We start from the raw sequence: 13,226 nt of genomic DNA, 5'->3' as shown, positions 1-13,226 counted from the left end.
GCCAGGATCATCTCCCAGCCACCTCCACTTTGTGGCATCTGCTGGGCAGCTCAGAGTGGGTACAAAAAGCTATGAATGAGAGCAGGAGGGATTTGGGAGCAGCAGGGATGGGGTCAGCTCTTCCCTGAGCTATGGGAAGGTTCTTGCTTGGTGCTGGAAGAACCCAGCTCCTTCTCTGCAATTCTTTACTGTTAACACATCACAGCCTGGAGGTCGGTGGTGTCAGAAAAGGCTTGAAGAAATGCTTTGGGGGCTTGTCTGCAGGGTGAAACAGATCCAAGCGGTTATGTCGTGTCCTCAGAGGCTGCTCAGGTTTCTTCTGCTTTGCTGTGCAAAACAGCCCGGCGTTGGATGGCAGGGGAAGGGAGAGGAGGTGGATGGTGGATGGGAAGGATGCTTCCCAGCATTGCTGTTGGGGGTATGTCCAGGAGCTGAGCAATATGGGGCTGAAAATGTCCCTGTATTGTTGGATGGCAAATGTGGGGAGGCAGCAGGGGGTCTGCAGGGCTACACGGAGGCCATGAGCCTCCCGTGGGGCACAGTGGGGCTGCGAGAGTTATGGTTGGTGGCATCAGATCTCTTTGGATGTGTCCTCATCACAGTTTACCAGGGTGGACAATGCCCATCTACCTTGGACTGGTACAAAAAAAATAGAGGCAAAACTTTGCCAGAGCTATTGGAGAGGCTGGGAGAAAATGGGAAGGCTCGGTCTGGGTTGATGGGATCTGCTCAGTTGCCCGCAGAGTGTGCAGAAAGGAGAAACTGGAAAAGAAGAAAGAAAGGAAGGAAGGAAGGAAGGAAGGAAGGAAGGAAGGAAGGAAGGAAGGAAGGAAGGAAGGAAGGAAGGAAGGAAGGAAGGAAGAGAGAGAGAGAAAGAGAGAAAGAAAGAGAGAAAGAGAGAAAGAGAGAAAGAAAGAGAGAAAGAAAGAGAGAAAGAGAGAAAGAGAGAAAGAGAGAAAGAGAGAAAGAAAGAAAGAAAGAAAGAAAGAAAGAAAGAAAGAAAGAAAGAAAGAAAGAAAGAAAGAAAGAAAGAAAGAAAGAAGGAAAGAAAGAAAGAAAGAAAGAAAAAGAAAAAACAACAACCAAACAAAAAAACACACCCGACAACACAACGTTTACCCAGATGAAACATTTATACGCCCATTTGATCTTGGAAATGTAATTACTGCCGCTTGCCCATTGATCGCAGCGAGGCGTATTGACCAGCCCCGGAGCTCGTGGAGTCCTCATCCCGCTGCCAAGCGATGTATCAGCGAGGCCGAGCTCAGAGCCAGCTCTCCCCATGCCTCCTGCCCCTTACCGTAACCCCACCTTGATGTGCATCACCCTAGGAATAGCAAACAGCTTTTTGCTCTCAAAAATGAGCTATTCTAGGACACAGAGGTTGGTTTTTTTTTTTTTTTTTTTTTTTTTTTTTTTTTTTTTCCATCGCCAGTTTGGAAGCCTGCGATTCAAAAAAAAAGCTGGGATCACAGGGAACCTGTGCTTTCCATTCAAGAGGAGATTCCCATTGCTCTGGTCCCAGGGATTTCAGGCAATAGTGGATTTTCTGAGGGCTTCCCATCCACATACAGCATCCTCGCACTCCCATGGGGATCCTACACATGGGGATGTGTGTAGGGTGGCACCCAGTGGCTCTTTTTTGGGGAGCCAGGCTTTGGTGCAAGCCCAGGGATGTGTGCGCCTCCAGCTCTCAGCCATCCATGGGTTCAGGAGATCATCCATGAGCTGGGCTGGTCACACTCAAAGCTGTGTATCAGCACGTTGAGCAGCAAGTTTTGAAGGATACCACGGGTGTGAGCAGAAGATGATCCTCCCTGGACATTTGCGCATCCCTTCCCATGGGTTTAGGATGGAAAAACCCAGCAAGAAATCACAACCCTCCCCCCCCCCGTCATGAGGCAGCCATCTCTTCTGCACCAAATTCAGGGGTGAATATGATAATAAGTGCATGAATATCTATGGCTTTATTGCAAGTGGCATTTTCCCTCATTTCAGTTTATTCCTGGTGAAATTCTCCGTGTTTTCAATGAGAAAATGAAAGTGGAAAATGCTCACCTTCCGTATTTCTGATGAATGAAAACACTTTTTAAAAAGCAACCAGGAGAAACCAATTTGAGAGTTTTTTAATAAACATACCTAAGTGATACCTTGAAGCATCACTGGGATTCGCACTTTTAAAGCAGACCATCCAAACAGCACCAAAATGATCTTTTTCTGGAAATTTTTCATAAGCAGCATAGTCCATTTCCCAACTTCTTCTCCAGACGTAGGTTTATGCGAGCTCTGGGGGGGGGGGGGGGTTGCTTTCATCTTCCTTCCCCTTCTCACTCTCTCTCCTCTTTGTTTTATAACAAAATAATAATCTTTTCATTTCATATATCTGGAGGAACGCTACCCCATGCTGATACCGTTAATCTGTCCAAATGCCTCACGTAAGGGCTGCCCGGTGCGCGGCGGCAGCCGTCGACCTTACAGCAATAACGCCACAAATGGGTCCCCGAGGGGAGGTGAAAATACTGATGTACATCGGCCGCGAATCCCCTTCGGCAGAGATGTAACCGCTTTACAACCAGGTAGGATCGAGCAGGAAGACGGAGAGCAAATTGGGAAGTGATGAGCGCTGGGATGAGCGTGTCACTGCTCCATAAATATGGGGTTGGAAGGGTTTGGGGTGGGCACCGGGGCACCTCTGGCTGTGGGTTGCAGGAATATGAGCGGTGACACGGGGGGACACCATCCAGTCTCTGTCTCTCCCAGGTAAAACCCATGAAAATCTGTTCATGCCACAAAAATCCTTCATGGTGTCCACCGGTGAGCCCCGGATTAAGCAGGGATGGGCACAAGGCTCAGAGGGGATGGCTAACTGAGAGAGGGGAGGATGCTGAGGTCCATTTCCCCCTGAAAACAGACCCTTCTCTGCTTCGGGATGCTCTGGGGAATGGGATTCATCCCCACCCTGCTGCAGAAGGGGCTTCGGACCACCGGTGCTGCAGGACGTGGAGGTGCTGTGCTGATACCTCCAGGCTCTGAAGTCCTGAATCCTGAAATCCAAAGCCAGGCAGCCCCGTGGGAAGCACAGCGGGGAGCTCCAGGGCTGTGCAAGGACCGTTCGCGAACATCACCACGCTGTTGAGCTGTGTTTGGAGAGGAGGAAAATGAGTTTTGCAGGGGCTCTCAGGATGCAGGAGGAGGAGGAAGGGGTTAAGAAGAAGCCCCCCACCGTGGTCTCGGGGCGGAGAAGGGAGGGGGGGGCTGCGGGTTAAGGACACCTCGGGGAAGGCTGCCTCGCACGCAGCCCATTTCTGCCGGCTTTTTCCAAGCTGTGCTTTATTTACCTGCTCAATATCCGCGAGCAATTCCCACTGCAGCCTTAACACTGCACGCTGCAAAGTGCTAACGCCGCGAAACGCCGCGGCCTCTTGGAGGAGGATGCGCTGTAACGCCCTGCACGCCACCGGCCTGCTGGGCTCCCGTGCACCCAAAAAACACCCAACGAGGGGCCCGCAGGACCCCTGCGCACATCTGCACGTGGATTTGCACCTTCCCACTTGAACAGAATGAGTGTGCATGCGTTTGCACGCTCGGAGATGGGCGGCAGCTGCATGTGCTCGGCACGCCGCGTGTTTGCAAACCTGTGCTGTGCACACATGCACAGAGCTGCAGGGGAATTTGCTCAGATGCTGCCGGGATGGGGATGCCTTTGCGCTCATCCCGTGCCCATCTGGCGCTGAACCTGTCCCTTGGAAGATCTCCAGGGAGGTGCAGAGATGGCAGCCTGCTGCAGCAAAAGCAGAGGGCAGTGCATGAAGGGGTGAGAAGGGTCCCGAAGCTCTCTGTGTTGTGATTTATTTGTTTAAAGTAGGGTCTGGGTGACCCTCAGGGAGAAATGGTCCCAGAAACCACTTCCAGGACAAGAAGGTGTTACAGAGGGGAAAGTCCCAAGCAGCAGCTCACCACAAGAGATGTGCCTGTGACCCATAAGGGAGAGAAACATCCCCCAAAATCCTTGCTCAACCCTCAAATGCAGCATCCCCAGAGCGCAGGGGAAGCTCAGGAGCTCCTAGGTCACTAGAAGAACCAATTTGCATCGTGACACCCCTGTCCCTCCCTGTCCCAACCCCTCAATCCAGACCCTTTCCCCAAATTTTTAGGGTGCCAGGCAGGTTCTGGAGCCCCCCTTGCCTCCCAGTGACAGATGTGCTCATCTGCTGGTGCCTCGAGCTGCCTGTGCCTCCCCTCCTCGTGCCGGGGTGATAAATGGATTTACCCTGCATGAAATTGCTGGCAGCAGCTTGGCCAATCCATCAGATGCTCCTTGCTCACCACTTTTTAGTTCCCCAGGTGAGCCTTGGACCCACAGCCCTTCCCTGATGCTTGGATACTTTGGGGATAGGGACAGGGACAGGAGGAGCTGGGATTTTGGGGGGAGCAGAGACATCCTGGTGGGGTCCACCCCCAGGACCCTCCAGATGTGGTTTCAGTGCTTGCAAACCAACAAGAAAGCAGCTTCACATCCGTGATTTTCATTCTAAAATTCAATTTAATTGATTTATAATTTGAAACACTACCCAGTTACCACCCCAGCTGTTGGTCCTTTGCCCCCTTGGGGAACCTGATCTGGGGGAGATTAGCTCTGGGCTGGGGGAGAGGCTGGAGGGATGGGAGGGATGGAGATGCTGGAGAGGAAAGCACTTTAGGGAACATCTTCCTGCCTTGAGCCCATTCCCAACTCTGTGGAGCCCAAGGATTAATGCTTGTCCTTGCACTTCTGATGAAAACCCATCTGCTCCAGGGGAGATAGCTTGCCTGGAGCTTCTCCTGCAGAAACCTGGATGCTGAAAAAAATAAAATAAAATAAAATAAAATCCTGCATAGGAGGGTGTTCAGGATGGTGGGGAAAGTTTGGGGCTCCAAGCGAGCCTGGTCTTGGGTTGTCCATCCATCAGCTACGGATGGTGGTGCGGTGTTGGGCCATCCATTCAAAGGGATGGATGGGGTGTGTTGGCAGGTGAAACGTGCAGGTGTGGCCAGGAGAAGCACCAATTAATGTGGGTGCTGATACTAATAAAATATAATGCTGCTAAATCATGGGTGCCCAAACCCTCAGCTGGGACTGGGGGTATTATAAATGCCTCCCACAATGGGATGGGTTAGTTCACTTCCAGCGTGAAGCCTTTTCCCATCTCCTTTGCCCTACATGTGTGCTCAGATGATGCCTGCATAGACTGGGAGATATTTCTTTCTCACCTGAAGCAGGTGCTGAAGGAGGAAGAGCAAGGAGAGGGCACGAGAAAGGTGGCAACACATGCACCAAGCACAAAATCCCAGCTCGTCCCTGAGCAAACCTTTCCTGCTCTCTGTGTGTGAGGCTTAAGGGAGTTCTGGGATGGTCTGGCATCTCGTAAGGAGCATCTCAATGTCCCCAGCAAAGTTCCCCAGGGTCTGTCCCATGCAGGCACCGATTGTCATCGCTTTATCGTGGCGTTGGGGCTCAATCGATAGGTCTGGAAATAAAGAGGCACAGCAGCAGCGGCGGCAGCGTGGGCTCGGGGAAGGTAATGGATGGGAAAAGCCAGTTCATCGAGAGGAAGGGAAGCAGAAAAAAAAAAAAATCAGAAAGCAAAAAAATCAATGGGCAGGATTGGGATGACATCATATCGCCATTATTATATCATCAGCCCCATGCTGCTGATTTATTGCTCGGGTAATCACTCTCCTCTCGCGCCTGCAGCTTGGCGTCTCCTGCCTGGTTTGCACCGGAGACCTAAAAAGGCAGCTCTTGGGTTAAAAAGGCAGCTCTTGGGTTAAAATCAGGGAAATGAGGCTGGGGACACCAGGGACTGGTGACACCATCCTCCTTGTCCTCTGTATGTGTCCCCAGAGGGATTTGGGGAAAACGATGCCGTCGGTTTGCCACCGTTTGCCTTTTTGCCAGGTGCATCGTTTGGGGATGAGCCTTTGCTCGAAGGCTCCCTGAGCTGTGCTAATCTCTTGGCTGTAATCATATTTTCATCATTTGCCTTTCCTGCTTGGAGGAAAACACCTTAAGGAGAGTCCAGCCCTCTTTGTGCAGCCCAGACCTCGGCGGGGGTTCAAAACCCTTCTTAATTCCCCATCTGATGCATCGTCTGCTCTAGTTGTCCTAGGACCTGGACAGAAATTCAGCTCGCTGCCTTCCCCATCCTTTTCTGTTGGGTTTTTGGTGCAGGTACCAACAGCAAGACCCAACACCCACAGCCCCTCTCTGTGGCTAAGGGCACAGTGACGATGCCACCTCCGGCTGCAGTTTTCTTTCAGGTCACAGAAATGGTTATGCTGGCCTCTGATTGAAATAAAATTAAAAATAATAATAATAATTAAAAAAAAAAAAAAAGTCAGGAGAAAGCAAACACACCCCAAATTGGGTAATTAAGAAGTTCAAGTCTCTGTAGCAACATTAGCTCGGGAGCATTACGGACGTATGGCAATTTTTTAATGGCTGCTCCAGCACTTTAATATGCACTTTAATATTATCCGTGCTCCCCAGCATGCGGGGGCCCGGGCAGGGAGGCTGATTTCGGCTCAGCGAGGATTAAACGATTTGGTTCTGTCACATAAGCAGCTGAGAAAACGTCACCTCCCAGCCCACAACCTGGAGATTAGACAAGGTAAGGGGCAGAATTGGAGCTAGACGAGCCTGCGTGCCTCAGTTTCCCCTCTCCATCAACCAAACCCACGATGAGATTTGGGGTTTCCATCTGGAAATCCAAGCCAACAAGACACAGAAAAGCCAAATTTTTGTTTCAGGGAGAACTTATGCAAAGCCCATTCATTACAAGGAGGTTTAAGCCTTGTAAACCCCATCCCTGCTTTTTGTAGAGCCAAGAGGCACCTTCCAGACTTTCCTGACCCCATCCCTACCCCTGCAATGAAATTTTGACTTTTGCCAGGACCAAAGCACCAGCTTTGCTCGCATCCTGCAGCCATCACTTTCTCACCACCACTATGTTTGTTGCCTTTTTACCAATAACACTAAGCTGCGACAATCACATTTATGTCGGCAGGATGGATTCCCAGGAATTTCCCTTGGCCTTTTTTTACTGCTCTGGTCCCATCAGGGGAACACCCCCTTCCTCACCATTAAACCTGGGTTCCTTATCTGGAACTGGATGTATTCAGTGCACTGCATCAGTGCTGAGGCCACACAGTCTTGTGACATGTGTCCCAGCATACAGATGTGCAGGATTCAGCATCCAGATGTGTAGGATTCAGCATCAAGATGTGCAGGGCTCAGGACCAGGCTGTTTTGGGGTTTTGTGACCATGCAGGGAACCTTCTTAGGGTGAATGTAGGACTTCCCCACCACAGCAGAGATGATTCACAGCCAGCGTCTGTCTGGCAGCAGGAACTCACTCCAAGGAAAGGGCAGGGAAAATTGTGGCAGAATGGAAAGGTTTAATCACCGAGAGAGAAATCATCGGGCTGAGATCTTTCCTCGGGGGATTTGTTTTTTAAACAAAACATTTCCAATGAGCGTTTCCACTTCTGAAAGAGTTACCTGTGTGTTACGGGACGGAAGGGCTGGGGCGGGGTGTAGGAGGGGTGCAGTTTGATTTGCTTTCCAAAAGTCTGGGACTACAAGTCCCTGGGAGGATGGAAAAGCACTGCACATCAACGTTTTCATCGGTCCTGGTAGCAACTTCTGTATTTCTCCTCTTGGCACCTCGCAGCATCACCAGGGGGTTATGGCAGGGATGCAGGGGAGGCAGGAGGGACCTTTGAAGCCCCTCCAGCTCCTGCACCAGCACCAGCAGCCCAGTGGCAGATGCCACCACCATGCCCTGCTGCCTGGCTCTGGAGGTGACAATTTCCCCAGGGCCCGGCAGCACAAGGTTATGGACTCTCTGATTTTTAATTAATGCGATTGACTCGGTGCGTGTTGGGAAAGGGGAGGGCCGGGGACGGGAAATTGTCCCTTCGAGGGACAAACCCTGACAACCTTGTCATCCCCAATTAGCGGGTAATTACCTCAATGACGTACATCTTTATTAATCCAATTAATAGAGCGGGTGGCGTGACCTCGGCAGATCTGCTGACTCAGGGTGATGCTCGCCAGGAGGGGACGAGGGAAGGGGGTGGAGGAAGGAATGAATTCCTCCTCTCCCATTGCCCCTTCTTCATCACTAATTAGAGCTGCTGTTCGCCAGCCCACACGCTGGCATGATGCGAGCAGACAGGGACTTCTCCCAGCCCCACCCCAACTCTTTCCTCTTTCATTCCTCCTTTTCCTACCCGTCATCCACCCATCTTCTTGTCTAATTGTCCCCTTATTTATCCACTTTACAACAGACAATTTTCTGGGGTGAAATAACCCTGTTTCAGGACATCTTTTCCCAAATGGTGGTGATCCATTGGCACACCATGGGGATGCTTCCCAGTTGGCACGCTGGGCTCATCCCAGGTGACTTCTTTATAGGGTCACAGAGGTGTCGAGGCACCGAGCTTCCCTGGATGGAGGAAAGCTGGGTGACAGGAGAGATGGAGAGAGAGGCAGATGGCCAGAAGGATCCATGGGTGGATAGAGAGGTGGTTAGATATATGGACAGGGAGATAGATAGGTGGACAGAGAGATGAACAGCTAGATGGATGGGTAGGTAGATGGGAAGATAGATAGGTAGATGGAAAGATAGATAGGTGGATGGATGGATGGATGGATGAATGGATGGATGGATGGATGGATGGATGGATGGATGGATGGATGGATGGATGTGTAGAATGATAGAGATGGATGGATGGATGGATGGATGGATGGATGGATGGATGGATGGATGGATGGATGGATGGGTGATGGAGCTGAGGAAATGAATTGATGATGCAGGTACACAATATATAAATATAAATATATTTGTGTATCATAGAATCATCCAAATTGGAAAAGACCTTCAAGATCACCTAGTCCAAAGTATACATATACATAGGTACAAGTATACCTACATGTATATGGGACCTGGTGCTTGGAAGCCTGCAGGGATAGCTGGACAGACTGAAGGATTTCTGGAGAGCCACGTGTGGGTCAGATGGGGGGAAAGACAAACTGATCAACCACGCAGTGATACCTCTGGCTGTAGAGAGTGATACCCTCTGATTGCAGAGGGGCAGCCCTATAAAGCTGTTGGGGATGCATCAGAAGAGGGGGTGCCCCTTCTCCTGGGGGGCTGGTGCTCTCCCCCAAGGAGGGGATGCTACGAAGGTCCCATGTCCCCAGGGCCACCAGCTAAGGTGGGATTTGCTGCCAGGCACCGAGCAGCCAGGGCAGGAGAGGGGGGGAAGGCGGAGGTGGAGGAGGAGAGAGATCTCTTTTCATGGCTCTCTTGTGGAGCGACCTCTCCTCCTTCTTTCTCCACAGATGGAGCCTCAATTAAATTCGGAAATACATTTTTTAATAGGACTTTCACCTCAGCTCCCTCCCGGGCTATTAAAGCCATTATGGCAGAGTTAAGTAAAGAACTAGCGGCCAGGCAATAAGCTTGAGAGCCTCTGTTGCTGTCATCATATGTTTATGACCCAAGCAATGTTTGCTTTATTAAAGATTCAGAAGCCATTTCCGAACGGCTCGGTTCTGTCCTTCCCATTAAAGACGGGGCCCTGCTGAAGGAGGGGGGGAGGCTCTGCGTGAGTGCAGAGAAAAAGAGGGGGACTGCTCCTGACACCAGATCAAGTGGGATGAGCTCGTTGGGAGCAGACGGGGCAAAGGCAAATGGACAGAAAACAGCCCGATACCAGACTTAGGTGCCCTCAGCTCATTTATCAATTGGTAGGAGCTGGCATTGCTGCCCCATGTTGCTCCATGCAGAGGAGGGAGTTGTCCCCTCAAGGGCTGCTTTGCATTTATTGCCCCTGGGTGCTGCAGGGGAGGGCTCTGTGGGGTGCATTTGTCCCTGGTCTGCAGGAGATGAGCAGGACCCACAGCTCTGGGGAGGTCACGTTGGCTGCTGGCTCGGCTTGGTGCAAGTTTGGGGTACTGAGCTGCATTCCTACTGCATCCAGCTGTGCTGTGAGAGGTCAAAGCAGCCAGGCTTGCTCCAAGCCTCACTGAACACCAGGACTCTAAAAGCCTCTTTGCCCCATAGCATGAGCACCTTGATCCATAGCATGACCCTATTGCCCCATAGCACAACCCTCTTGCCTCCTAGCATGGCCTCATTGCCTCCTAGCAAGACCCACTTGCCCCAGAGCATGACTCATTTGCCTCCTAACATGACCCTCTTCCTCCACAGCATAACCCCTCCTTATCACAGCACATCCTTCTTGCCCCATAGCATGTCCACGTTGTTCCAAAATCATTGAACCTGGTTCAGCACAGCACGACCTCCTTGCCCCATAGCATGGCCCTCAGGACCTCACTGCATGGTGTAACCCCAGCCTGGTCACCCAGCTCATCCTACAGCTGGCAAAGACCCTGTAACCCATTTTTCCATGTCAGCAGAAAGGCAAAAATTCTGTCAAAAAAATTTGTCTGGGGCAAAAATCTTGCAAATCAAAGTAAAGAAGGGTGGGTTGTGGGAGTTCTGTCAGTTTAGAAAAGGTGACCCGTAATACTCCAGGACTTGTCTAGATTAATCTGGTAGAGGACCAGCTTCCTCCTGCATCCTCCCTCGGGACCAGAGAGGGCTGGAGGTGTCCCCCAGGCCCTGTTGATTTTGGGGAGCAGGACTGCCGTGTGCTGACTCTGCCCTCTAGTGCAACACAGTCAGCTCACATCCCCAGCTCCTGAACCTGCTGGCCCCAGAACCAAGCCCAACATCCCGACCCCAAGCACGGCCTTCACTCCCCTGCTTTTCCCTGGCATGACCCCTTCTTGTGGCCTCGCATCCAGCAGGCTCCCAGCATGATTTTTGGCTGTGCAGGAGGGCTTTTGCATCTCCGAGCTTCTGAGGAGAACACCTTGCAAATCTCAGTGAACACCTTGCCAAAACTTTTTTGCATCAGCCCAGGGGAACAAGACTCCCTGCAGCCACAGCAGTGGCTCCCAGTGCTCCCAGTAGAACACCACATTTCCTTTATGGGGTGGATGGAGCTCGCTGTGAGCTCAGGGAGCTCTACTTCAGAGGCAGCCACAAAGCAGTGCTTGGCTTTATTTCTTACGCTCTCCCCCTATAGGAATATAGGGTTTTAAACTGCTCTTAATGCTGTGATTTGCAATGCACTGGTCTCCAAAGCACTTCAGGGACACCCCAGTTGGTTCTCCCTTGGGTGCCAGCGTGGGCCGAGGAGTGTCAGGCTGATACTGGGTGCTGGCGTTCATAAAGTGGGTGCATCGGGCAGGGTGCTGCTGCCCTCCAGTGGGCTCAGACTGGAAAGGAAGGTGGCAGAAGGCACTCAGCGCCCAGCAGGGTGCTCAGGGCACTGTGGAGGCTGCAACTGGAGAGCTGGGCCCAGTGCTGGGTGCCTGGGCAAACTGGGGAGAGCCCAGCGCAGGGCCCATGAGGGGTGGCAGGGCCTGGAGCCCCATTGCCATGAGGAGAGACCCCGAGAGCTGGGGCTGCTTGGCCTGGAGAGGAGGAGGCTCTAGGGGAGCTCCCTCACGTCCCTGTGGCCCTGCAGGGAGATGTGAGAGGCCCACGCCATCAGCGGAGGCCGCAGGCCCAGCCTGGAGCCTGGGATGCTCCCCCTGGCCCCCAGGCAGCCCTACTGGGCTGGGCGGGTGCCAGAGCCCTGGCACTGGGACCAGGGAGGTGTTGGGGGCTCCTCTTTGGGGGTCTTCAAACCCATCTAGACAAGGCCCAGCCTGCTCCGGGTGTCCCTGCTTGAGCAGGGGTTGACCAGATGGCCCAGAGGTGCCTCCAGCCTCAACCATTCTGTGATACTCCTGATGTGGGATGGAGCGAGCTGCAAATTCAGCGTAGGGAGCATGAACCCAACACCAAAACACATTGGAACTGGGAGCCATCAGACCAGAAGCAATTTTTTTTTTTTTTTTTTCCTCAGAACGTGCAGGGGCATTAAATCATTATCTGAGGAATCCTACAAGTTAGACAATAACCTGTACTCAGCTTGGAGAAGAGGAAAATTCAGCCTCCGAGGCAGGAAACTGTTGAAATCCTGTGGGTTTCCAAGACAGTGGTCACCACTATTTTCTGTCTCAAGGCTCCTAGAAATCAAGAATTTAGAGCTTAGTGATATGGTTTAGTGGAGGACTGGTTAGTGCTAGGTCAGAGGTTGGACCAGGTGATCTTGGAGGGCTCTTCCAACCTAGAGATGATTCTGTGATTCTGTGAAGAAGGGATTAAAACCCCTCCCTGCTGACCATAAGGTGCTCCTAGGAGATACATTAGCTGGTCCCAAAACATGATACTCAGACCAAGGAGTGCTGCACATGGCCTGGGCTCCAGAGCCCACCTGGAGCTTTTTTCTGCAGAGATAGAGGTTGGAGAGATCTCAGATCCTTAAAGCTATTTTTCCAACATTTCTTATATTTCCTGCCCATGTTCTCCCCCCAGCCAAGATCCTACAGGACCCCTTCATCTCCCGGTCCAGATGGAGAAGACAAGCATGGTGAGATCCAGCTCCTTAGCTGCTCAGCAGGGAGCACCAAGCTCTTGCTGGTGGAGCGTGTCTCATCCGAAAAGCTGTCACCGGAGGGGGAGGTGATCCTGCCTACAGCATCACAAATTTCCCACATCACTTCGGTGGTAGGTGGGAAGGGGATCTACTGCGGCAGAACGACTTAGCGTGGGTGGCTTTAAAAACCTGGTGGAGCTTCGTGGTTTGGCAAACTGGTAGGGCTTCATGGTTGAAAACCCTGGTAGGACTTGGAGGTTGGTGCTGGGCACAGAAATCCTAACCAAAGGGTAAACAAGTCCTAAGTGTATATATGGCCAAAAAAAATGGCAAAAGAAGTCAGGTGCTGTTTTAATCCTGGCTTGGTAGATGGGAAAAGCTGAGCCCAAGCAGAGGCTGCCCACCACATTTAGATGTTACTCTGATGTTGAAAGCACTGCCTTTGGTTCATTCCTGTCTCAGGGGTTTGAGCCCACCCCTGTGTCTCAGAAGAGGAGTTAGTCTGTCCTTCCATCTCCTATGGGGTGCATGCGTGAGGGAATCGGTTGTGGGGCTGGACCATGAGCCCTGGCAGCCATGGGCTTGGTGGCCCTCCAGTGACCTCCTCCTCCATCAGGGACGTAGGGACAAGCAAAACAGAGACATCCAAGGGAAAATGGGGTGTACAGGCAGGGGTAGGAGGT

Source organism: Aythya marila, assembly GCF_965140915.1.
Source record: "Aythya marila genome assembly, chromosome: 2".
NCBI classification, from domain to species: domain Eukaryota; kingdom Metazoa; phylum Chordata; class Aves; order Anseriformes; family Anatidae; genus Aythya; species Aythya marila.
The sequence above is the reverse complement of the archived record's forward strand: the minus strand, read 5'-3'. Positions refer to the sequence as shown.